At 36.9% G+C, this 27,069-nt stretch overlaps 1 protein-coding gene across 23 annotated transcripts in view; it reads right to left on the reverse strand.

Moving 5' to 3' along the window:
* DTNA (dystrobrevin alpha) overlaps positions 1 to 27,069 on the reverse strand; it is a 343,646-nt gene that overhangs the window by 224,057 nt on the left and 92,520 nt on the right. For 7 of the 23 annotated variants that reach the window (XR_010407264.1, XR_010407263.1, XM_045886861.3 and 4 more), the window contains exon 1: positions 21,411 to 21,769. The exons of 2 other annotated variants lie outside the window; for them this stretch is intronic. The gene's annotated coding sequence lies outside the window, so the exon portion shown is untranslated. Of the gene's footprint in view, positions 1 to 21,410; positions 21,774 to 23,387; positions 23,487 to 27,069 lie in introns of those variants that run through there. 14 more of the 23 variants (XM_045886856.3, XM_054510330.2, XM_045886873.3 and 11 more) reach the window with 11 other exon arrangements.

Below are 27,069 nucleotides of genomic sequence, written 5' to 3' on the forward strand. Positions count from 1 at the left end.
TTTGTGGAGTTCATGATGTAACCCCATCCGGCCCTTCCTTAGGCATCCATTCTGTTTTTCCAATGCTCCCAAAACAGGTCTTCTGCTTCAGCCAGGTCAGCCACTGAAGGTCATGCATGGAACAGGCTGTGGTCAGTCCTGTCTGTTCATTGTTTTCATCATTTCAGGTTTTCCCTTGTGCAGCTTCTGCAAATACTTCTAGCACTTCCCAGCCTATCTTGTGGTCCATCATCTGCCAGGTATCATTCAGTCTCTCCACGCAATTCCAACTTCTCCCTCTACTGAATGCTCAGAGCCTTTACTTTTAGATTAGAGACGTTTTGTTCTATTGTACATAATTGTACATTACATTTTCTCCATTTATATAGTCCTCTATTTTATGTCAGTCTTAACTCCCCAAGAAGAGGATCCATTTGTTGAAGGAAAGGGTCATGCCATATGTTTGCACTGTTGCTCCCTGTTGCACCTTGTACTCTATTCAGTGTACATCACTCAGAAGGTTTCCCCAACTGGGATTAATTTCTCCGCTCTCTGCAGTAATGTCAGCCTGGATGCTGTTTTTTCAGCTATTAAAGCACTGATCACAGCTGCTTCCCACTGTATATCGTGAGCTGCAGATGAGTTGCCAACCTAATTCATCTTTTCATCTCTCAAAATACCTGAGATAGCACTGTTTATAAAAAGAACTTAACAGGGGTTGCTAATTGTTTCTATTAAATTTCAACTTTGTTTAATATGGCACCATTTCCTATTAGCTCTCTTTTTGAGGAACAAATATTTCCATGGTTAAAAATGAGTAGACTTGAAGAAATAATGTTGACATTTGGCATGTGAGAGGAAAATAACAGCTTGATGCTCTCCTACCTCATTTATTAAAAAATAATGTTAAAGTCTAAATATAAATATATATTAATCAGTGTGTTGTCAGACCATCATTCATTCAGAGGCATTTTCTATATCAAAAATGCAAACATAGATATTGCACACAGTAGGTAATTTTTATAGAAACATTCATAAATCAATGTGTTAATGCAGTTCTCAGCAGAAGATTTTTACATCATTGTCAACTTCTTGACTTTAATATCTTTATAAGTTAGTATCTCTGTAATTGGCAAAGTAAAATGAAAATTATCTTTCCTTTATAACGTTTAGGAAAACCTCACGACATAACCAGTCGATAACTGATTTAGTCTCTTTTTTTCTTGCTATCTTGATTTAAGTATGACACGATGTCTTTTGTTGGAGAGAGCAGAACTTTTGAAGTTCTCAGGCGGTCATGTGAAAGCTTTTCACCGGTCCTTTGAATAATTTTAATTAAAATTCAGTTTAAATCAATCTCCTAGGCTTAGCAAAAGCATCTGTCATGTTTTCCCCACTTAAGAACTTGAGCTGAAAATATGAACATTTTCCTGTTATAAAAGTGCTGCATCCGTGTAAAGTTAAAATAGCTTCTGAGGACAATTTTCAACACATTTGGAAGAATTATGGCTTTAAAAATGCAACTTTCAGAAAACACACTGATGCCTCATTCAGTGACGTGCCTGCATTTCTTGCTACACATAATACCTTCTCTCAGCATGTGCTCTATCCCTTGAACCATTAGCCTTCTCTTAGTCTCCTTGGCCTGGCCCATGGCCAGTACACAGTACACTAAGGCTTGCCACACAAGAGGTGCTCAGAAGTGTTTGTTGAATAAATGAATGCATTAACTAACTGAAGGATAGAAAAGCCTTGCCTTAGTCCCTTTATGTTCTTTTATTTGTACTAACTGCAGTTACCAGTTCTAGACTAGAATGTTCTCCTAAAACAATGCCCTTGACCTCCTAAGACTAATTAGTAAAAACTGGCTAGAGAAACAGAGGATCAGAAAGATCAAGTAAAGGCCTCTGTGCAAACAAGAACAAAATAGTTATAATATGCTTTTTGTTAGAAAAGGCACTTCCATCTGCCAGAAGAATCTCTAAAAATCCAACTCTGGGGACTATACGGTATGAGCGGAGTTCCCTTTGATTTGTTTCTGATGTTACGGCAGCTTCTGCAAAACCAAAATGAAAGTCCTGCAAAGTTTATCTGTCTGGTCTTACTTGAGGCTCAGATTCTGGTTCCTGAATCAGATTTTTATTCCCTGTTTGGGTGAGGCCTGAATCTTTTGGTCCTTGACCCTATGCTAGCAGGGTTATCCTGTTGTGCAACTCCATTTTATTCTGTGCAAATGGTGCCCCCAGGAGTTCTGGCCCATGGTGGTCCTGTCATGGGTCTGAACACACGGCTACGTTTTTTATACCATGGTACTTTTTAAGAAGAAAAATCTTTCATATTTTCAAGAGAGTCTGATGTTACCCCTGTCATATATATCAAACTGGCATTTTGGAGTAAACCGGTGTGGCTTGTTGATAATAATTCAAGTTGTTCTTTTAAGGATAAAACACGTTCACTGAAAACCCGAGTTAGCTGCAATGTCTTTGTAGGCCGGTTTGATTCTTTTATTAAGGATGCAGGGCCATTTCCCACGTAATTAGTTCTTTCTGAAAATGTTTTCTGCTGAATATATATTGTCATAATACATATGATCTTTAAGAAATCTTGTATCAAACCCAATGTGATCATTTGCGGAAGTGAGGGCAGAACATCTTTCTGGACAAAGGTTAGCATTGTATCTGCCTAGCTTTCCTTGATCAAGAAACAACAGCATCTGAAATTTGCAATATATAGCTGAAGGGTTTTTTTAAATGATATTTTCATGAAAATAATTCCCAAAGCAATTTAATCAGTCCATATCAGTTTTCTTTTTAATCAAAATTAAAAAAAAAATCATAGGCCAAACACAATAGCAATGCTCATCTTGGTTTGTAAGACATGAGCTGTATTGCCCACAAATATCTGTTTTATGGGTTCCCCTTTTAGGTCTCTTCTGGAACTTTATCAATTCCCCATTTCTTTTCTGAGTCTTCAAATTATCCATTTCCATGAATTTCTTTTATATAAGCAATTCAAATATTTTCAAGTCTGTCCTATTTAAAACTGATATTTTTTAAAAAATGTCCTTTAATTTGGGTTCCCATTTGGCCACCCTCTCTAAAATGTGGCCACTTACCCATGCTTCCCCTCCTAGTGAGGGTCCTCATTCCAGCTGGGGAGTTCTCTCTCTGTGCTGAGCAAAGCTGGCTTGGGGATGGGATGATATAGACAAAATGAAGCTGTCTTCCTTGCCTTTTTACGTGATTATTCTCAGATTTTTTATTCCACTGTGTTGCTAAAGTTTCTTAGGTGGACTCTAGACTCTTCAGGGCTGATTTTCTTTATGGAGAGCTGAGTAATTGCTTCTCTTTGTGGGAGATGGAGGCCCCATTTTGTTGATGTCACTCTGGCTAATGCTTCCCAATGTCTCTTAAAGATGCTCTTCCTCTTCCTCAACCCAACTAACGTGTTCACTGGGCTCTTCCTCAGGGTTCTTTTCCTTTTGGTATACATCTCCTTGGATAAGTCACATTTTTCGTAGCTTTAACCACCTACATACAAATGACTTTTAAATCAATGTCTCTACACAAGACATTTCATATTTATCCAACTGCCTACTGGAATCTTTACATGGATATCCCACAAAAGCTTCCCATCAAAATGTCCAAAGCCACTGTGTTTATCCTTTCCATATGTCAACCTCTCCCCTTGATGACTTGCTTTTCCTCCTGGCCTCCTGCCCAATGTCTAAATCATGTTGATTCTATTTCTGAAATATCTCTTAGATTTATCCTCCTCTTCCTTTCTCACTACTACTATCACTGCAACTTCCTTAAATCATGGGGCTCTAATGATTCTTGCTTGGGATTTGTAGTATATTGCCTCTTTGCTGTTCTTCCTGGTTAGGGGATCCCTGCCCTCTGAACTTTCTTACAAACTATGGCAATAATGATTTTTCTAACAGTCATATTGACTATGCCATTGCCTGATCTTAATTCTTGAATAGTTTCTCATTGCTTTGGTATAAATTTTAACCTCTTTAATATAGTCTGAAAGACCTTTTATGATACATCTCCCTATCTGTTCAGTCTTACTGTGTACCACTTACTACAACATATTTTATGCTTTAGCAATACTAAACCATTTCAGTTACCTACAAATATCATACTTTCTTACTCCTCCAATACTTTTTAAATGATGTTTACTCCTTCTAGAATATTATTTTGCATTGGTATTGTGCACCCTCTCCTCCCAAATCTGCCTGTCAAATTCGGAGTCATCTTTCAAGTTTCAGCTCATTTATCTTTCCCCTTATTAATCCTCCGCCCTCTCTATTGTGCCTTTTAGGGCTTATGTTGTGGCATCTGTCACATGAAATCATGACAATTTGCTTGTGTATATGTTTTTCCGCTACACTCTGTGAGCTCCCTGAGGACAGAGATTGTGTCCACAGACCTCATCCAGTAATTGGTACATGGCTGGTGACCAAAGTAGATTGAATGAATGCAAAAGGGAATTTGAAAAAAATACAGATTTTCTTATCAAGGGTCACTCATTTTACCAATGATTTTATGAAAGTGAAAAATGCTAAGTAAAGATTGCAAGTAATTATTTTTTGTTTCAACATGACACTCAATTTGAAGTTCTTTCTTTACCCACAGCACAAAGCCCTTGAAAACATCAAAATATTACTTCCTAATGATGAATGGCTTGTTTTAAGCCTCCCAAAGTGACACAGGCAGAAAGGAATAATAAAAGAAATTACTGAGAAACTGAGAGAATTGTACTGCTAGTCATGGAATTACGATCTGTCCGCTCCAGCCTTTGAAGGACATACTTCTATTTGCCTGCTCTATGTATAGAGAATTATCTGATGCTGTTTGAATAAAACAGTGATTTATAGTCACCATTGATTTAAAATGTTTTATGAACTAGTTTTTAATCCTTCTTCCCTAGTTTTTTCCTCATCAAAAATGATTTCATGGTATTGCCTACAAATATTCCAAAGCAGGATGAACTTCATAAGAGAAAGTAGCTTAGGCTGACAAATTATTATTATAAGGGCCAAAGAAAGGTTGTCATGGATTTTTAAAAGGCTCTAAGATAGAAAAGAACAGAATTGGACTGGGTTCTATTATTAACTCTTGCATTCTTGGACAAAGTTCATCTCTGTAGGCTATGGTCTCCTCTTTTATAAAAGTAACAGAGTGAACCAGTCACTAGCTGGTGTCTAAGCCTCTCCCAGCACTAGAACTTGGTAATGCAGTCCAGAGATGAGCTTCTCCGAATCCAGCATAATATTAGAAAATTGTGTTATCAAAGAGGTGGGGGAGGTGTGCAGAGGTGTAAATTCTCATAAAATTATGTGTACTTGTTTTTAAAGGCAATAAGAATATAGCACGAAGGCTGACTCATTAGAATTGATTGATGCACTGAGAGCTCTCCCAGTCATGATTAATTCTCATGGGTATAATATCTTCATTTAGATTAATACACATAGTGTTTCATAATTTTAAGGTAAGAGCAAGGTGTACTGGTGGGGAGATGTTTATAGGTAAGCTGAGCAGCACTGAAAATGTCAAAGAGTAATAACGTTTACTGATGAGTGTAAGTGCTGCAAATTAACGACAACAACCTTTCCTTGTTTATTGCTCCTCAATATAGCTAATCAGAGCATGAGCAAAGAAGATTCTTCCTGGTTCTTTTTATTTCTGTAGTGATGAGGTACTGTAGAATATGCTTGGAGCCTGGAGTGCCACATTACTACAGTTCCACACCCCCACATCTTTCAAGAATACATTATTCTTTCGAGCTTTTTCTCTGTTAAAAGAATGACGTGGGTTCTGGGGAAAGAAATGAGCACCTAAGAATCAAGATTTATAGGTCTCAACACCTGAGGCTGGAGGAAATTTCAGATAATAGGACCACATCACTCTTTACCTGCTAAATTTTCATTACAGGTGAATGAACTTGTTTATAAGGCTAGAAAGGATTTGGGCTAGAATCAAATGGTACTATTTCCTTAGTGTATATGAGATGTACACTAGTAAGTAATGTGCGTTAGCAAATAAAGACATGACAGTTCCCTCCAGGAATCTAACTGTTAAGATCCAAAAGAAGGAGTTTTAGCAGGTTGACATTTACTTTTATGAATTTTATATTTCCTTAAGCATATTTTTTGTGTGCTTTATAAAAAATTTGTATAATATAGGAGATTACAAAGAAGAAAATAATCTCCTGTATCTCAAGATTTAAAGATATCTGCAATTAATGTTTCCTTGTAGGTTTTTTTTTTAAATCAATATATCTACATAATTATGATAACTGCACAATTTTGTGTCCTCGTTGTTATTGTTACATTAGGACATTCCTATTTTACCGATCATTAACACATTCCATAGATATAATTCTACTATGAGCAATATGCTGAGCTCATTAGTTTTTTTTACACGGATTATCTCATGGAATCCTCTCAAAAATCCTAGAAGGTAGCCCTATTATTTTGCTCATTTAGCAGACAAGGATAAAAAAGTTAAAGAAGATAAACCAACATCAGACAGTTTACAGGAAGATATTTGATGTAGCTCATGAAAGAAATGTACAGCAAGCTTAAATGCATAGAAGACCACATAATATTCTGTTGAGCAGATTTACCATAGGTTCTTAATTATTTCCCTTTTGAGTGTGCATTACTATTCATGATGTCCTCTTACCATCTCCATTCCTCTGGATCTGCCCATTTTTTACATGTACCTCAAAGCAAACTGTTCCACTGGCACAAGAGAGATAAATGACTATACCCCACAACCCCAAATAGTGCTGTGTGGTCATCTCAACAATGAGGAAATGCTGGGTCACCCTTTTTTTCCTCAACACATTGTTTCAGAGAACTTATGAGGCACATCTGAGGAGTATCTGAACGAGTTCTGGATTATAAATGAGGAGACCTGGGTTTCAGACTGCCAGTTAGACTGGATTGGTTTTGGTCTTTGACAATTACTTCTTCACTCCAGCCTTAGTCTCCTAGGTGTCAAAGACATCCATGAGGGAAACACAAGCCTGTAGGAATGATGGTTGTTAGTCCACTCATCCCTGTTCTCATAAAGACAGCCTCACAGACACCATCTTCCTTCGCCTATAGAAGTCTCCTCACATATTTGACTAATAGCCTTGGTTGCTAGAATAGAACAAACTGATGACATAAACACCTTGTAATCAAGCATGACCTTACTGCTTAACTGTTCTGTCAAGAGCCCTCTGATGCAAAACTCCAATAAAGTTAAAACTCACTGAAAATAAAACTCAATAAAATAAAATGTGACCTGACTGATAATATAGACTCTGTCCAAAACTGGAATGGGCATGTAAGTTTGTCACCAAGCTTTGTGGAGAAAATGGGTTTCAGATGCTCCTAAGAAATGTTACTGTTTTTATTTATTCCATATTCTCCACAGTCTTGTTAGTCTTTCCTGCTAGTTTAAAATTTTACTTCCTATTTTCAAAATGGAGTATCTCACTATTAAAAACATACAAGACAGTGCAAAGTAATGTTAACTCAACGAATACTACTGTCTGTTCAATGGTGAGAAAGAGTGGAGCATTAGGGTGGTGTCACTGACCTCAGAGATCACAAGTGGGGAAAGCATGAAATACACTCTAATGACAGAGATGAATGCTATTATGAAAGAGGAAGTAAATTGAGCTTTGCTAAGGTACAATTAGAAACAAATTTTTAAGACAACTATATCAAGCACTGAAAATTAGATCATTAATAAAACTGTGCGTTTACTTCAGCACTAAGAATCTAGACAGCCAGAAAATTAAAAAAAAAAAAAAAAAGGAAATGGAGAGCTTATATAGTTTTCCTTGTACAATAAAGAAAGCTTCCAAGTTTATCTTGAGAGATAAACTTTTTCCTGGCACAAATTCTTATGAGCACTGTGTGGTATATAGCTCCTTATTCTGAAGCTATTGAGCAATATGTAGCATAACATTACTGCAGATGTTCAAAGTTATTCTTTCTTTATTTTCCCGGAGTGCCATGTAGTATGGTAAACTTTAACAGTGGTCAAGGGCACAAAATTAAACAGTTACTCAGTAATGATGTTACATGTGTATGGTGTGGGGAGGAAAGAATGGAAGACAATGAGCTTGATGTATGTGATCCAACTTACTACAACACTTAGAGATGTCTTGGCATATACTCTTAGCACAGTCCGTTCAAGGTTAAATCTTTTTGGCAGTTGCTCAAAGTGCCAATATTTTGTATGGTTGATTGAAGAAAGATCTATATGTTTAAACAGCAGGTGAAAAGGCAGCAGAGTTGACATTCTATTGGAAAATTTAAGAAGCCTGACTTATACTCTCACACAGAGGTGGGTCACTCTAATACACAAAAAGATGGATAAACTCTTCCTCAAAAAAGAAGAAGGAAGTTCTGCATCTGACCTTGTGGTTTTATTAAGTCCCATAAAGCATGAAAGAAATAATTTGGGCCTAGAAATTTTTGAGTAGTTCTCACCATTATACTACCTGAATCCACAAAAGGATTCAATATTTGACTTTTGTCAAATATCTGAATATCTGAGTAAAAAGACATTCTGATGGGCTCTCCTGGGTGTAAATGCTTCACCTGATCTAGTAGGGTTACTTAGTATTGTTCATTTGAATATTAGAGGAGGTGTATTTTATTTTTAGCATTGCTAATGTAAAGTCTTTCTTCCTGGTAGCAATTTGTAAAGGCTATTAAGGCCACTCCTGATTGTGAGAGAAAAAAATCATACCATCTTCATTACTCAGGCTGCCTATATTTCTGTAGGGTTGGGCACATGAACATGTCTCCAATTCACCTAAATGCCAATCCAGTTATTTAGATCTATCAAATGAGGAGGATATGGCACAGCTCTTTTTATAAGATTTAAAACTGTAATTGAATCTGCCAAAAGTGCATGCTTGGGTAGCCTCATCACAGATTGGGGATGCCTTCTGGGTTCTACCTACTTGGCTCATAGCCACTTGTGATTCAAATCATAGGGTTTTAGAGTCACAGACACTTTCAGATTTATACTGCTATAGTCCTTCACCTTGAGTTTCACTATTTATTAAACAGAGCCATCTGAAAAGAATCTTTCTCACTGAGTATCAGAATGGTACCTCTTTTGCCTTTCTCCTAGTTGATCTATGCAATTCTGTATCTTCTGACTTATTGGTACTGGATAAGGTGGATTATGTGAGTTGGTGAAAAAATGTCCAGCAGGACTCCAAAGTTTGAGTGCTTATGGAAGATTGCCACAAGATGCCATGAGGCCATGAGAAGAGATAGGAGGGACCCTTTAGGACAAACACCTCTGTGCTAAGGGTGCTGCTTACAGGGACAAATATTTCTCTCATCTCTTTTAGTAGGCATTCACAGTATTTCAGAAGAGCAGAAGAGCTGAAACTATGAGAAGATGATGATGTGTGGTTTCTTCTTTTATATAAACTTTGCTTAGAATGTCCAATTTAGAACTAGGTTAGAGAATATTTGGCTTATAATGAATTAAACTAAAAACAATGTGGAAAACCCCTCCTCCCCAGTGTTGAAAATAATTTCCCATCTAAGTAGGCATTATGTTTAATGAGAAGACTATTGCAATATTCTGTCTCTTCTCTGCCTCCTTTCTTGCCTTATTTAAAATCATCACCCAGGGTGATCAATTTCTTGTAACCCTTAGTACCTAGAGCCGTGCTTCTCAAACAAAGGCGATTTGTAGTCAAAAGAAGCTCTAAAGCATATCATCACTGTGTTGGGAGAATGAGAAACTATTACATAGGCATGGTGCATTTTCTGGAAATTTGGAGAAAAAGATTTTGATGCCAAATGAAACAGAGGTTTCTTATGGAGCAAAATGCAAATACATGAGAAATCAAAGAAATTGATATACATGGCAGACCATGTATATAGACACTCTGGCTCTATATCTTCCTGTGATTATGCACTTATTGTTTTTATTTTAATTAATTAATTAATTAATTAATTAATTTGCTTTGTTTCCTTTGGGGAAGGGGTTTGGATTTTAGAAGCACTAAATGCTCTAAGGAATGGAGGAAAAAACCTTGAAATGACATAAAAGGCCTTCCCCATCTGGGTACCTACTGACCTCTCCAAAATCACCTCCTTTCACTGTACCCTCAAACTCTAGAATACCAGTTGAGCGCCCCTCTATACACCTGTTTCTGGTCTTTGCTAATGCTAGTTTTTCAATCTTGAATGCCCTTCCATCTTTCTTTATCTAGAGAACTCCCACTCACCTGTGAAGATCCAATATAGGTATCACCTCCTTCAGGACCTCTCTGGGCACCTGAACACTCTATTATTTCCTACACTATGAGAAAATTATCACCATATGTACCTGTCTTCCTAGGGCACTCCTTAAAGACAGGGACTTGGCAGGGTGTAGGTCATTTAAAACATCAAATACAGGGTCTAACTCTGAGATTTATGAATGTTTTACTCTAATATACAGGTTGTGGATCATGTAGACACGAGTCCTGATTATGACATGATTATTTAAAAAAGGGCATCATTCCTTTCTCTTTTATTTGTGATTTTTTGTTGTTGTTGTGAAATAATGAAAGAATACAGTTAACTAAATCTGATTTTTCTTTCATTTTGTACTTTGAAAATATATATCAAATTATGGGCTGGGAGACTATATAGACTTTATAATGCCAAGATTTAAATTTCTTCTACTGAAGTTTCAGTTATATCAAATAGATTTCTAAAGAATTCAAGTAAGAAAAAAATCTGAGAGCCCTCCAGTGGTCAAAATAATATATGCAAATACAATCATTTAGTCAACATCCCTCCCTCCAAAGAACTTAAAACATTTCAGTCTTGTTGCTATAAAAATGCGTGCTCTGATTATTTTCTGATATCACTATTACATTAAATTGCTTTTTAGCAGCTTAGGAAAACAGATGTTTATCCAAACCATGTAAATAAACCACAGAAAATAGCGGCACAATCCATTCATTTATCAATGAGAGATTTTGGGTAGTTGCTAGAATGTAACCATGTAAGGGCAATCCTGAATCTTGTCCAGATACGAATAATTTAATTCCTTCCGTGGAGGTCATTGAAAGAAATGTGGCTGTATATTAAAACCACTCAAGATAAAGAAAAGATCCAGTCAACCCTAGCCGTGTCTGCTACTTCTATGCTCCCCTTAAGCACAGAATTCTATTTTAATGTGTGTATTCCTAGACTTGTAAAAGCGTAGTGTGTGTGTGGATGTGTGTGTGTTTCTAAATTGTAATTTTGATGGTTTACCTAAGAAATGTGTTGGCTTCTCTTTTAGCAAATGCATATCTAACTAAGCCAGACAGCAGTTCTTTCCTTTGCTTCATCTCTTGTCATCAGAGTACCAGGAATGGTTTGGCAGAAAGCCTGGAGTAACGTCTCTCCCTTGAAAATTGTCAAGCTCTATCATTTACCCAAATGCTGCAGAACTGAATGGTGAGGGTATTTAGTTTTGTTTTGTTTTATTTAAATCCTATATCGCCTTATTAGAAAGTAAAGCTTGCTTTAAAAAACTTCCCCCACACATTTAGATTCATACAAATGGTGTTCAATATAGGATTAAGATTCTTTTTGCAAATATAGAACAATATACTTAATTATTATATTCCAAAATCTTTATAGGCCACCCCAATAGATTGGTGCTTATTTATTTCAAGAAGTTAGCAACTCTGATCAGAGGAGAAATGCTAAGAAAAAATATTACACCCTTTCATTTCTTACTCAGAATTTTTTTTGCTTGTTTTCTAAATGGTTTAGACAGAACAAAAATGCTCATCAGTTTCCCTTTTGTATGGTAATGTCTGAAGACTTACCACTGCAATGTTCCTAAGTTAAAAAAAAGTCAAGTTCAGCTAGCGTCTGTGAATGACCTTCAAGAAATTCAGCCTACTACCACAAATGTTATGGGCAATTCTCAGAAAGTATACTCTCATGGAGTAAGTTATTGCCCAAGACAAAAGTGGGCATTTCTGGAAGCTACTTTGTGTCTTTGAGGCCACTGGGGTACCATTTAGGAGACTGAAGCAATAATTTACCCTTGTGCAATGAAAAATGTAATGTAACTTGAACACCAGGATCCTTTGCCTCATTAAGTTAAACACTTCCCTCATGTCATTTTAAAGGAGAGATTATAATACTGTAAATCTAAGTAATTTAGATTTATGTTCTGGCGTCGGGCAAATGGTTACACAGGATATTTTTCAGCATTCCAAATGTTTTAGGTGCTAGGCAGTTTCAGAATGTAGATATAATTGACTTTGTGATTTGGCAAACAATAGAGTGTTCTGCCTTGTGGCTATTCAGAAAGTTGCAAAGGAACAGCCCTGCAGAGTTGAGAAGAGATCTTCAGATTCCCCTGCAATGGATTTTTAGAGGTGTTGCTGACATCATTATGGTTTCTGAATCTTATCAGAACCCCAGGGGAAAATAGAAACAAAAATAAACCAGGGGAGAAATGTGGGCTAAGAACTGACGCTACCCACACCTTTGATTGAATGATTTCTCTTTGTACGATACAGAAAGAAGGTATATTTCACAGGTAATTTTCTTTTTTAAAAAAATGCACAAACAAAAAATTATCTCTTGCTTTTAAAATGTTAGGAGGGGAACTAAAATGTTGATAAAGAAAAAGCAGAATAATATTACAGGATAGGATGAGGTGACGAAAGGATACATGCTCCCTGTCACACCTGAACACCCTGATACAAATCAGTGAACATCTTATCTAGAATTTTCTTTGACTAGAGTTGCTGATAGTATAAAAGTTCATGGAGCAATCAGTTCATTTTAAGCAGTCACAGCACTTAATTGAATATAACACACATTTAAAAAAAATGGACATTTTGTTTGTGTTAGTCTATTACCTTTCTTGCCCTGAAAAATTCCCATAGATGGCGACTTTCATAGAGCATCTTTTGAAACCCAACAATTTACTTTTCCTTTTTAAGCTTTAAAGTTTTTGAACTTAAAGGAGGTGAACAAAAAAACATCAGGAAACAGATGTTGAAGTTGAAGGTTACTCTTCCCTTCATGAGGTCTTCATAAAGAAAGGATAACTAAATCTTATAATTAATAATGTGTAGTCATATTCTTTTTTTTTAAAAGATTTTATTTATTTATTTGAGAGAGAGAATGAGATAGAGAGAGAGAGCATGAGAGGGAGGAGGGTCAGAGGGAGAAGCAGACTGCCTGCTGAGCAGGGAGCCCGATGTGGGACTCGATCCCGGAACTCCAGGATCATGACCTGAGCCGAAGGCAGTCGCTTAACCAACTGAGCCACCCAGGCCCCCTGTGTAGTCATATTCTAAAATGGAATAACAGTTTTAGATTTTTGAATGAAATGGGCAAAATAGTACAAATCCCTGTAGAGTTCTGGATTCTGATGAATATAGCCAATCTCTTTAATTGTGGCTGCATCACAAATTATACACCCCACTAAAGTTAAACAAATATTACTGGGTGCCCTACCAGTTTAAAATTTAATTTCTGTTGGTGCTTAAAATCAATGCCATTTATCAGGAGACTACAAAGTACCCAAGAGTAAAGATATTTTAAAGTCCTTTAAAATTCTCAGCTTTATATTCTCAAAATATTACATGAGCTGCCACATTATCACTTTTAATTATTAATACAATGAACAAGGGGTGATTTAAACAAGAATTTACAAAGTATGTTAAAATGTGTATTAAAAAGTATATTAAAATATGAGAAATATATATAAATATTGATATATGTTGATGCATATTGTGTTTATAGATAATCAAATTATATGTTTTATATATGTATATATATGTGTGTATATATATGTATATATATGTGTGTGTATATATATGTGTGTGTGTGTGTGTGTGTATATATATATATATATATATATATATATATATATATATACAAATTAGCTTGAGAAACACTGGTTTGAAAAAAACTGGACTTTAAGAACCCCCTAATGCTGAGGATCACCTAAATCTCCGAGAGAGATATGATATACAGCATTTTCCAACTTCATTTGACCCAGGATACTCATCTTTTTTTTTCCTTTTTGCATATAGCATTTCCTTGAATTGCTGCTTCCAAGAACATAAATTGGATTTGCTGATTTAAATAAAAATCCAAAGGCCTTAAAACATTGGCTTAATAATTTTCCAATTTTCAAGCATCTCATTAATCTTCAAATTCTTCAGTTTTGCCTTGTTTGTGTTTAAAATTAAACACAAAACAGAGTATTGGAGTGGTGTAAATCCTACTCAAAACGATGCATTTCTAATATGTAATATATATATCACCATTCTTCTGGGGGCATTTTCTTTAACCCTAGTCTTTTTATTTTGCCCTTGTAAATACTGGGGGCTGGGGCTATAATGGATTATACTCCACTGCTTTTTTCTCCATTTTTTTCTTTTGCTACACATGATCAGTTCTTGAGATGGGAAAGTGTAAAAGTAACGTTACACTTTTGCTCTCTACAATCTATAGAAATTGCCCTATCAGAGGCACTTTTCTCTTCCCAAGGCTATTCATGGATAGTACTTCCTGAGAGATTTCCCAAGAATTGGAAAAGCAATGGCAGGAAAGGTCACAGGCACTCAGGAAAGAGCAAAGATTTAGGGAGCCAAAAGCCTTAGTGGGGATGAGCATGAAAGGACGAAAAAAAGAGAAAGAAGAGAAAAAACGCTAGCATCGGATTACAGGTAATTGCCTACAAATTGCAAAGGCACCTGTTCACAGGTATACAGTAGTCCCCCATCATCCATGGGAATACGGTCTAAGATCCTTCCTGGATGGCTGAAATCATAGACAGTACTGACCCCTCGATCTACTATGTTTTTTCCTATACATACACAACTACGATAAAGTTCAGTTTATAAAGTAGTCACAGTAAGAGATTAACAACAATAACTAATAATAAAATAGAACAAGTATGCCTGGTTTTGGCTCAGGTCCTGATCTTAGAGTCATGGGATTGAGCCCCACACTGTCTGCTTAAGAGTCTCTCCCTCTCCCACTCATTCTCTCTCTCTCTAAAATAAAATAAATCTTAAAAAAATAATAAAATAGAACAATTATAACAATGTATGGTAATAAGTTATGTAAATTTAGTCTCTCTGTCTCTCAAACTATCTCTTATTGTACTGTACTCATGCTTCTTGTGATGATTTGGGACAATAAAATGCCTGCATGAGGAGATGAAGTGAGGTGAGCGACACAGGTTTGAGACACAGTGATAGGCTATGACTAACTGACCATCTGACCACTGGTCAGAAGGAGGATCATCTGCTCCCCAATCCCGGTTGACCACGGGGTAATTAAAATCGAGGAAAGCTAAACCGAGGATAAGGAGGGAATACTGCCTAAGACTTGAGTCTAGATCTTTGTTCTTCTGGGGGTTTGGGACTGCCTAGAATCCATTAGTATGGAATTTATTAGAGGTCTTCATAAAAATTCCAGCTCTTTTCTCTTTTCAGGCATGTGGCAGGATTGTATTCCTCACCCAGCTGAAGTTAGGTGTGACCACATGGCATGCTTTGGCCAAGGAACACAGGTCACTTCCAGGTGAAAGTGACAATGTTGGAGAAGGGCCGGCAGCCAACCCTCAGTAGATAATTTGCATGAGTGGGAAGGAAACCTTGGGTTTTATAAGCCACTGAGATTTAGGGGTTGTTTGTTACCTCAGGAAACTACATGTAGTATATCTGGAGCACTTCCTATGTCTCCATCTTAGTTTTATTGTATATCAAAGAAAATAACACATGTCTCTTACCTACCATATGAAGTGAGGTGAGCGACACAGGTTTGAGACACAGTGACAGGCTATGACTGACTGACCATCTGACCACTGGTCAGAAGGAGGATCATCTGTATAAAACATTGGATGCTGTTTAGAAGAGAATTGTTACACTTATCTGAAGTGTTAAAAACAACATCTTTTCATGAGTAAATATGTTTCTACAAATGGGTGGCAATGAACAGTCTAGGACTAGGAAGTTCATATTTATTAGAAGATAGATTTCATTCAAAATTAATCTCCATCTCTTAATACAATTAGCATCTGTGTTCTTGAACTATGATTAACTCAGTGAATTCATCCTTTCGGCACTCATAAACCTATGTGCTACTACATTACATAGGAATGAGGTACAAACAGTAAAATGAGACTAAAAAAGAAAAATAGTAAAAATAGCTATTGCCCTCTTTAGAATACATGAAGCTTTACAAAGCTTTTGTGACTCAGGCTGTCCCTGAGTCATCTTCACACCATATTCATCTTGCAAGAATGCAAAGTCCAACTTTATTTATGCAAATAAATGTACTTATATTTTATATTAAGATACAACACAGTCTCCTATGCGATAAAAAGACATGTTCCTCATAACTTTTTTTAAAAAAATAATTTGTTTAGGTCTCTTTAAATGATTCTATAAGAGAACATCTGCTAAATAATAGATTTAAAAAAAATTAAAATAACCCCAAGACTCCTCAAACTTAGCATTCTGAAAGGAAAATACTAATTGTTGAAGAAAGGCAAAGTGACTTTTTAACAAGTATGGAGATTAGCACAAATAAATTAAGAATATAAATTAGAAAATAGTATAAAGGAATTTGTTAATGACATCCACTGTTTTAACATGACATACTCCAGGGTCAGTGTCCAGTGAAGGGGACTAGATGAATAATTTCTTAATCCAGCACAGTTAAGTCACAAGTTAGGAGCTTGATAGAGATTTATTGAATTAATAAAACAAATTAGCTCAGTTACTTGAAAGCTGTGATTTAAAAATCAACCAATTTTCAAGAGCTAGTCTTATTTGTTTTTTTACTGATGAGGCAAAAAAGAAAATATTATATTTTCATATTTTGTTATAGAGAAATCTGGGTTCTCATCTAGATACTGACTTTGAACATTTGATTAGATTCAAAGATTTTTATTTAAATAATATTTATTTATTTATTTATTTATTTATTTATTTATTTATTTATATGTAAAACATTTTCTGACTCCATCCATTTTAGGGCTTTTTCCTTTGTGGAGGTAGGAAAGCCCTGTATAAGAAAAAATATCAACCAAGTTTCTTATTTTTCTAAATCTCAGGTGTTGGCATGTCAAAAGCATATAATAAATGTGTGACAAATTTACAAATGATCTGAGGAATATGAAATTAGTTAAACATCCTGAGATTAATAAGCTGTATTTCCTCTCTTTCTGGTTCCCACCAGCTATATTCAATTTGTAAAAATTAAATGCAGTGTTGTTGTTATTGTTTAAATTCAGCATAGCAAAATGAGATTAACATTTAAATCCTTAAAGTTTTCAAACGAAAATTTTCAGCCACCTTTAAATTTAGGGTCACAATGTCATATCACATAAGCAATCAACTGCTTTCCTTCTAGCACCACACTGTGATCTGAAAAACAATCCAGTGTTTTCCGATGGTTCAGATTCAGGCTGTGTGCAGTGAGATTATTTTGATCTAGTTGTGTCAGGTTGACTTTTTCCATTGTGTTACCCAGCAGTGTGGGCTAGATTTGTTGAAACATGTCAGTTTTCCAACTCTGTGACTTTCCGTGTTATTGTGAATCTCTCTGACAACATACAGGTAATTTATACTTAAACTTCCTATGATCTCTCTCTTCATCACAATGATGTTATATAGTCTCATTTGCCAAAAGTGGAAATAGATGGCCTCCTCCCCACAAAATAGCAATAACCAAACAAACACATGCATTTTTAACTGACTCTACTTGACATAGAGGAGAATTAATGATCAGGATTCCAGAAAAAGAGTCTAAGTTCAAAAGAATAATGATGTTTAGAATGAAAAAGAATAAAGTGAATAAGGAATTGTTGTGAAAAAACTTCCTCATAATAGTTGTCTGTTCATTTCCTTAAACTTAAATTGACTGGTTTCTACGTGTCAGTTACTGAGAATACAAAAATGAGCAAGACACAGTCCCTGCCATCAGAGGTTCCCAGAATAGTGGGTGAGCTATGTAAGTAAAGAAAATTCAGGGAAGGTGACTTACGAGGTCAACCTTGAAGAAGTAGGATTTATCCACAAAGGAGATGAACAATGGGTATTTGGGGTGGGGGTGGGGCAGGTAGGTAGACTAGCACAGAGATATAATAGTGTATGGAATATTCTGGAGGCAGAAATTATGTGCAAATAAAGTATTGGTGATAACCAGTGAAGTAGCGGAGAGGGTATTAGACAAATATGTTGAAGCTTTGTGATAAGGCCTTTAAGACATACTAAGGAATTTATTTTGAAGAGAATGGCGAGCTACTAGGGATTTTTAAGTAAAGGGGCAATCCATTCATGTCTATGTTTTTGAGAAGATAGGTGTGTTGGTCCCAGGGTGGGAGATGTGTTGGGGAGTAGACCCTAGAGGCAGCAGAACAACTGGGAGACCATAGTAATACCCAAGTGAGATGATGAAGAACTGAAATAGAGCAGTTGCAAGGAGAATGGAAAGGAAGGAATATATTTAAGATAATTTTTAAAATGTGGAGATACTTGGATAAAGGCCAAGAGAAAGTGAGAGGAGTCAAGGTCAACAGCTGTCAGTGATGGTGGTGGGGTGGATTAGAGAGACTGAAGAGATGACTAAGGAAAGGGGTCAGCTAGGGACAAATAAAAGGACTGTTAAGTATTGTTGACAGCTCAAACAAGGTTGGGAAACATGAATCCTCCATGCACTTGCAAATTTCTCCAAAAGGCCACAACTCAAACTAAAAATCAGAAAAAGTACCCCAAATCATCAATGATGTTAGCAGACTGCCTAACACCTTCTTTAGCACGAGTATATTAAAAAAATGACTATACAAGTAGTAGGGTGAATTTGCTTTTCTGGTAACAGTAATGAAATAATTTGGACTGACACTCTCACTAACTAAAGATATTTAAAATATTGAAACAGCAAAGAGCTAATAAGAGGGTGAGGTTTTGACACACAGAAATTTGGAAGACCAGAACTCAAGAGAGGCAGCTTATCTTTGAAAGCTTGGGCCTTTGGGCATATAAGTATCGGGAACAAAAATCTGTGAAACCAGTTGCACTTTGGGTAGCCTTATGGGTTTTGTGGGAATGTCAAAGCCCACGGTCCTCAGATGAGGGCATGAATAAACTAACACAGCTTTAACTCGGGAATCTCAAAAGGCCATATCTTCCTTCAGGGTAGGAGTGAACCCCCCCAAAATGATTCCTCACACAGATTTGCAGCCTTGTTTCTTACACAGGGGTCATTCAGGAAACTTGGGTGTTGCACTTTGACAAAGAAAATTCTGGTCTGATATTGCCCACAGGTGCCTGCCAGAAGCAAACCAAAGTCCCCTCTGGAGGAAAACATCATCCCCACTAGGTCTCAATTTATTCTTACAAGTGATTTTTAAAATACATTTCCAACAGATAGTCAAAGATATCTAAGCAACCAAGAAAATAAGACACCATGAGTAAAACTGGCAGTCAAATCGAGTAATGCTTGAGATATTAGAATTAGCAGACATATATTATAAAACTACATGTACTATATTCAACGAAATAAAGCCCAAGATTGACAAATTTCAGCAGGGGACTAGAAACTATGAGTGACACGACAGCAGTAGAGAAATACTCGTCCTTGTCAACACTATTTGACCTCATGGTTTAAAATTCTTGCATTTTAGAATTTAAAATTTTGTGCTCTCTTTTGGTTTTCTTGTGACACACTGAAAACAAAAACAAAACCCCATACTGAAAAGCCTGATATAATTTTATTTATATGTATAATTCAATCAGAAATATATCAGTTGAGTAAAAGTCACCTGGAAGTGTGTTTGTGTGTGTTCACATGTATATGGTGAGCGCACACACGCTTGCACTCACAAATTTCTTGGAAACACCTACGATTTCTGCCAGGCTCACTCCTACTATCAACAGATCAGGACTCAGCTGGGTGAAGCAAGGGGAACAGGAGTCAATGTCACTGGGGAAAATTTACAAAGGTACCATCCGCTTGTAGAGAAATGAAGTGAAAATTCACTGCAACTTTCTGGAAGATAGGTCTTGACTGCAAGAAAAAAAGGGTATTGAGCGGTGATATTCCTCAGGGGTCCGGAAGGATAAGGAGGACTGGAAGGGGAGAGGTAAAGGGGGCAGAGAAAGGAGGGTGGGGACGTCAAAACTGAGCCCTGCCAACTTCACATTTGGTTTTGGTCTTGCTAGATCACTCGGTAGTTGTAAAATCAAGTGACTCTCTCCGTATAATGCTCATTTTTCATTTTAGAAGCATAATGCAGCGTATTATTTATTCTTATCAAAACTGAAAGATCCGTGTTAAGTCATTCATTGTTTGTACTTCGTTTAGCCGACTTAGTTCATTAGAATCTGGTCTATTTGACAGAGCAAAACCCAGCCAGTTCCATTTAACAACTGTTCAGCCCCACGCTGTAATAAGAACGTCAGCAGATTTATTTTCCCCATATAAAGTAGAATTTCCAATTCACACCATGTCCTCTGTGACTATTATGGACAGTATTTACTCAGAAGGAATGCTGTGCAAGTTTGGGAAAGCTGTCTCTAAGAGCAGAGCTGAGAGGTCATTCGACAAAATAAGAAACAAAACCTATACATGGTCAAAACATGAAGAGAACTGAAGTTTGTCATTCTTTCTTTTAAAGAAAAAAGTTTGAAATCCTTAAAACACAGCGTGGTAATAGCAAATAAGACAACTCTCCCTCCTCCACTCTCAAGCTTCACATAATCAGAACGCCTCCATTCACTTAGCAAATATCAGCGTTTTGGAGGAAGAGAACCTGCTTGGAATTAATGAGGCGACATCAAAAAATAACTTCTATTAATAAATTGTTCTCTTCAATGGAAAACTGCCTATTTTTTTTCTCATTTTTTAAAAAAACAGATTATCTTAAAAAGGCTCCTTATACACTTCGTCCCACCTTTAGACCACCTCTTTTTCCCTTCTTTTATTTATTTTCCTTTTCATTTTTTAAATTAGGAAGGGTCACTGTGCCATGCAAGGAAATCCCTCCCCTCACAATAAGACAGTTGCAACCAATGGCATCGTAAACCCAGTGACATTCAGTGGGGGTAGTGACATAGAACCACTGACATTGTAATTCAATAACGGCAGCGTGTTTAAGGAATTAAGGGAGGAAAATGTAAGTAAGGCTAATAAAGCAAAACTGAAGTGACAGACATGCAAAGTAAATTTCAAAACTAAGCTGAAACACTCTCTTTCTGCTGCATAACTTGTAAAATGCCAAATATCTCAAGAAAGGTAAGAAAGTTACAGTACTGGAAAATCTTCATGATCACTTTTTCATTTACACAAATACAAAGAAAAATTCAACGTTAACCTTCCCAGAGAAGCGATGTGCCTTAAAGCCAATCTTTTCACTTACCCTAGAGTATGTACACCAGGAGCTCCCAAATCCTTTTCATTCCAGGACATCCAGACCATACATGAATTCTTAGCACAGTCACTTGAAAAACCAACTTTGGCCAAATTGTTAATTACTACAGAGATCATAACAGAACTCTCTCAAATTCTAGGGAGCGATAGGAGTTTAAAATCCAGCTTCTAGATCCTGGTGTATACTGTGTCTATCTTTAACTTGAAAATGATTTGGTTTCACATTCCATTGAAGTCCCACTGGCAGATGCCTTTGGTAAGCTCACCAATGGCAGGCGTTCAAACGCCCTCCCTCCACCCGCCTCCTTCCTCTGACTGAGCTTCCGCTGCTGCTACATCTAATGCCCATTTACTCAGCTGTCTTTTTACCTGTCTCTGTGTGGGTAAAAGGAGATGCTTTCATTGATGGCTATTACAGAAACACTTGGAAACTTCAGCTCAGCCTGAGGACTCACTGTGCTTTTCCTCCTGCCGTCCCCTCCCCCCTTCTTACTGCCAGAAACCAACTGACTTCCAAACTTGGCTGTCTGAAAAAGAATGTTCTCTGATTGGCATTCCTGGAAGCAGAAAGCAAGGCAGCTCAAGTTTTGTTCTGTTGCTCTGCATGAAAAACTTCCCCAGGTACACATAATATGAACAAGTAAGTTTCCTGGCCTTTTTTTCTTAACTTTGAGAAGAATGGAGCGAATATTTGGGGGCATTACAGATATCTTTGATGTCACACAGCATTTAAGTTTTAATATTCACATATAATTTTACCCCAAATGGCTATGCGTGCAGTAAAAAAGTGAAATGGCAAATCTTGTGTTAAAAGTTGAATTTCCTTATTAGTCAATGAGCTGGGACCCCACTGTGGGAAGAAACAGTCATGCTGCCTGCTTGACAGTATTCTGGAGCGCAGCTGTTCAATTCCATGGCTTTTCTGTGAGAGAAGTTCATAAGAATTGTGGAAAAACTGATTTCAATTATCCTATATTATATATTGCAGACAGCAGGAGAAGAGGGTGCAAAAAACACTTCTATCTCCCTGTCAAGTCTTCTTTTCCAGGACTGTCTTGCAAACTGGTGAGGATTACACATGCACACACACACACAGGCACACACACATACACAAACACACACACATACACACACATACATACACACATGTGTGAACAAACAAAAATGGAGTGAATGGAAATGAGAAAAAGATACGTTTCCTCAAACAGGGTCGGACAAAGATTAATAACATATAGTCCCTTCAAATCACTACTAATAAAGTTGTGTTTAATATTTATTTAGTGGCCACTGGGGCCAAAAGTTTTGCTGTTGTAGCAAATAACGTACCTCTCCATGTTTAAAAGAGTGAATTTATTGTATGCCATTTTATGGACCAGACAACTTCTTGAAAGGCCCGAGAAAGTGTTTATCATTTCGGCAATCAGACAAACCACAAGCCCAGGCATTTTGGCTTTCCAAATTTCATCTGGCTGTGGCTGCCAACTCTGGGCAACTGTCAGCTGGCTGGGCTCAGGGTAGTGGTGTGGTCGCAGCTGCTCCCTGCAACTTGCACACACATCTCAGAAATATTCAGCAGCAAAAGGTTGACTCCAAAAAGGCTTTCACTTTGTTTGTTTGTGGTTGGTTTTACATTTTCTCTTCCAGGTGGTCTTATACCACATCTGAAAAAGACCATGTTAGGGAACCACGAGGGAACACTTGATTAACTGGCATTATGTTACTAATTTACTTTGGTGATATTCTGATGCCCAATGGAGATTGGCATCCTACCAGCTCGCTCACTCCTTAACCCGTTACTAGATGTCCTTTAAAAAAAAATTCAAAGAAGTTGGTAGAGGAGGAAGAAACTTTCCTTATTCTTACTCCCAAAATTGATTGTCTTAGGGACATTCAAGCTATGTGCAATGCTGATAGATAGGCATATCCAGATTACTTCATAAATAAAGAGAAAAGAATAATCACTCACCAGAGAGCACATGTCCCTGTGCCTGTGTGTCTTCTTCCCTCTATCAAAACAATCCTCCCCAAGGCTAATGGATGGTGTCAAAACACACGTGAACTAGGACAAGAGGACGGGGTCGGCGGTAGGCCATCTGGTTCACATTCAGCCACGCTATCCACTTACGTTGTATCTCTGAGTGAACACTAGCATGTAACTGATGCTCAAGAAATATTTTTTGAAACTGAAGAACTGTTTATGTAAAAGTATATATTTTAATTTATGGAAAATTGTTATATATTGGCTCACTGTATATCTATCTTAATGGTTTGGGGAAAAAATTATCTCTTTTCAAGCCATTAACCAAAAGATTATATGGAAGTTATATTAGGTACTGAGTCCCTTTACTGAAGAAAAAAAAAATCAAAAATTTTGTGTCTGTGAGAGCGATTAGTTCTAAATACCAAAATGGAAAATACTGCTAAGATCATTCCTGTTGAGTTTGCTGGCTTCTAAGAAAAACAGAGGAAAAAGGGAAATGTTAGGTCCTTCTAATATTTCATATTAGCTAGTGAATTGTAATCATTTTCTTTTTGAATTGTTACTAGCCATTCCTTATAGTGTAACATTTATCAATCAGATATCTCCTTGGGTTACCAACTTTATCTCCCCTTATGTTTTCATCTGTGGCAATCATGGGAATTCTAGAACAGTCTGCATTAGTCCAACCTCAAGGTTGAGTGAGCACAATGGGAAATTTTTTTCTTCTTTTCTTTTCCCCCTAACCTTCACAAGGTAATTGATAAGATTTATAATTGTTAGAATTCAGTCTTTATCATGAGTAAATGTTATTTTTCTCTTTCATAAGTACTAACGCGAGAGTTAGGATTTGATCAGAAAAATAGCTTCCAGGGCTTGTTTCCAAAGAAAACTGGGCATGTAACAGGCAAATCAAATACCCTTGATTTATCATGAACAAGCAGTTAATCTGTCCTCCATTCTCCAGAAATAATCTCTATTAGCACAGTTCTGTGGATGGCAAATGCTGGTAGCAGGCTCCATACAGGGGTGAGTAAGGTGTTCAAACTCAGATCTTATGGTTGATCTGTAAGACATCCATGTGTATGAAAAATCTGGGCATTGAAAATCAAGCGGTCCCTGTTATTTTTTCCTTGCTGACATCCCTAAGAGACTAGCATAGGTAATATTCTCAGGAGGATGGTTTTGCAGATGATTTTTTTGGTCTTTCACATATAATATATTTAAAAATATGTATATACTACTTGCTAAATGTTGAATATTTGTGTCCCCCCCCAAAATCCATATATTGAAACAAAATCTGCGATGTGATGGCGTTAGTAAGTGGGGCCTTTGGAAGTTGATTAGGTCCTGAGGGTGGTGCCCTCATTTATGGGATTAGTGCCCTTCAAGCGAGACCTCCAGAGAGCTCCTTTGTCCCTTATACCACGTGAGAACACAGCAAAAAGGTGGCCCTCTGTGAACCGGGAAGTAGGCCCTCACCTACTGAATTTGTTAGTGTCTTGATATTGGACTTCCAGCTTTCAGACTGACATGGATCTTAAATCTACAGATATATTTGGTTACATAAACTTTTTTTTTTTTTTTTTTAGGACACAAAATTTGCTTTAAATGTTTTTTTGGGGGAAAGGACACCACATGTCTAAGTCAATGCTAATTGTTTTGTTGTGTTATTGTGGTTGCTAAAATTGTTTTCTTTGGAATGGGTAAGAAATCATCTTCACCCTTTTCTAAATAAACTTTTTTGATCAGTTTCCTCTACTTGCATTTCGTTTCCTGTATCTCTCTCTGTTCCCAGGATGGGTATCTATTACAGTCTCCTGAGATGAGCTCTATATGTAAAGTGACAAACCATCCCAATTTTACTGGAACTGAGAGATTTCCTAGTATGCAGGATTTTCAGTGCTAAAACCAGGAAAACCCCAGCAAACCAGGGTGAGTTGATCATTCTATATATGTAATCTGGAATTGTTTATGTTGTATGTATGCTTTTGACAAGGATAAGACTTTTTGTTAAGAGGTGTTTGGCCCAAGTAGACAGATACTCCAAAAACATGGATTTCTTTTGCCTTTACCCCTGGCAGCCATGCAACCTGGGACAGGTCAAACTCCAAGGGCTACTATGTCCTCATCTTTACAATGAGAATAATAATATATATTTCAGAGTTGTTACCAACCTCAAATGAGATATGCATGTAAAATATGTAGAATATATAAGATATATAAAATGAATAAATCTGTATTATATGTTTTCCTTATATAAAATTATGCGTAGTTATTTTTCAAAGATACTTTTAGTTATGTTAGATTGAGGAATAATGGAAGTCCACAGATGAGGTACAACACTTCACACCGTGTATATGGGGTGGGGCGGGGGAGAGATAGACATTGGTTGACTGAGGGAATAGCTTTCTTAGTAGTGTCTGTTTCAGCATATGATTTTTTAAATTCACCAAGATAAGGACGTTTTGTTTTTGAGAGGCTCAATAGCTCAGGAAACAACCAATACTCCATGTTTACAAAAGATTATCTTCTGTGTTAAAAATAAAGATTTTATTGAAGAGGGGAAAATCGGAGGGGGAGAAGAACCATGAGAGACGATGGACTCTGAGAAACAAACTGAGGGTTCTAGAGGGATGGGGGGGGGATGGGTTAGCCTGGTGATGGTATTAAAGAGGGCCCATATTGAATGGAGCGCTGGGTTTTATATGCAAACAATGAATCATGGAACACTACATCAAAAACTAATGATGTAATATATGGTGATTAACATAACATAATAAAATAAAATTGAACGGTCAAAAAAATAAAGATTTTATTTGTATCTTTTTCTTTAAGCTAGGGTAGAGATATTTTTCTTTTGTGGGACCAGAATCAACCCTAATTAGAGTGCAATCATTTTTTTTAAATGCACTTTGATCTTCTATATTTTTTTAAAACTATTTTATTTATTTATTTGAAAGAGAGAGAGAGGGAGAGCACGAGGGAGAGTGAGAGGGAGAAACAGATTCCCCACTGAGCAGAGAGCCCGACATGGGACTCGATCCCATGACCCTGGGATCATGACCTGAGCTGAAGGCAGATGCTTAACCAACTGAGCCAACCAGGAGCCCTTAGAGTGCAATCATAAACATATCCTTCCCTAGACAAAACTAGAATGTCCAAAGTCATCCTTGGGCTAGAAAGATACCCCTGTGTACCACTTATTTGAACTCTGGCAATGTATGTCATACTTGATGCCTCTAAGGAAGTGAGGGTACAATTTGGTTTGGGAGCGAAACAAGCATGTACTTAATATCATCATTTCAAACCTATGCAAAATTTCATAATCATAAGTCTGGCCCATATTTGAAACACTAACAAACTGGTTCTACTCCAAGCTTCTTGAGATTTATCAAGAGTTAGAAATGGGACAATTCTGTTTTGTGCAGTAAAAGGAAATGACAAGGGATAGGGAGACTGGATCAAGTCTGATAGTTATTATATTCAGCTTATTTGTCTGGGAGCAGTTTTTTCTCCAGATATGCACATGGCTAATCAGTGCTTTTCAAACTTGTTTGTTGTTGTTGGTGGTGTTTTCTATGGAACCCTTTGTTCAAAGGAATTAGTTCACGGGAAACTTAACAATGACAAGGCAGAGTGCTCCTTTAGCAGAGACTCATGTGGGAGG

Source organism: Mirounga angustirostris, unplaced genomic scaffold (genome assembly GCF_029215605.1).
Source record: "Mirounga angustirostris isolate CCGP_5_RB_7025 unplaced genomic scaffold, mMirAng1.0.hap1 SCAF_14, whole genome shotgun sequence".
NCBI classification, from domain to species: domain Eukaryota; kingdom Metazoa; phylum Chordata; class Mammalia; order Carnivora; family Phocidae; genus Mirounga; species Mirounga angustirostris.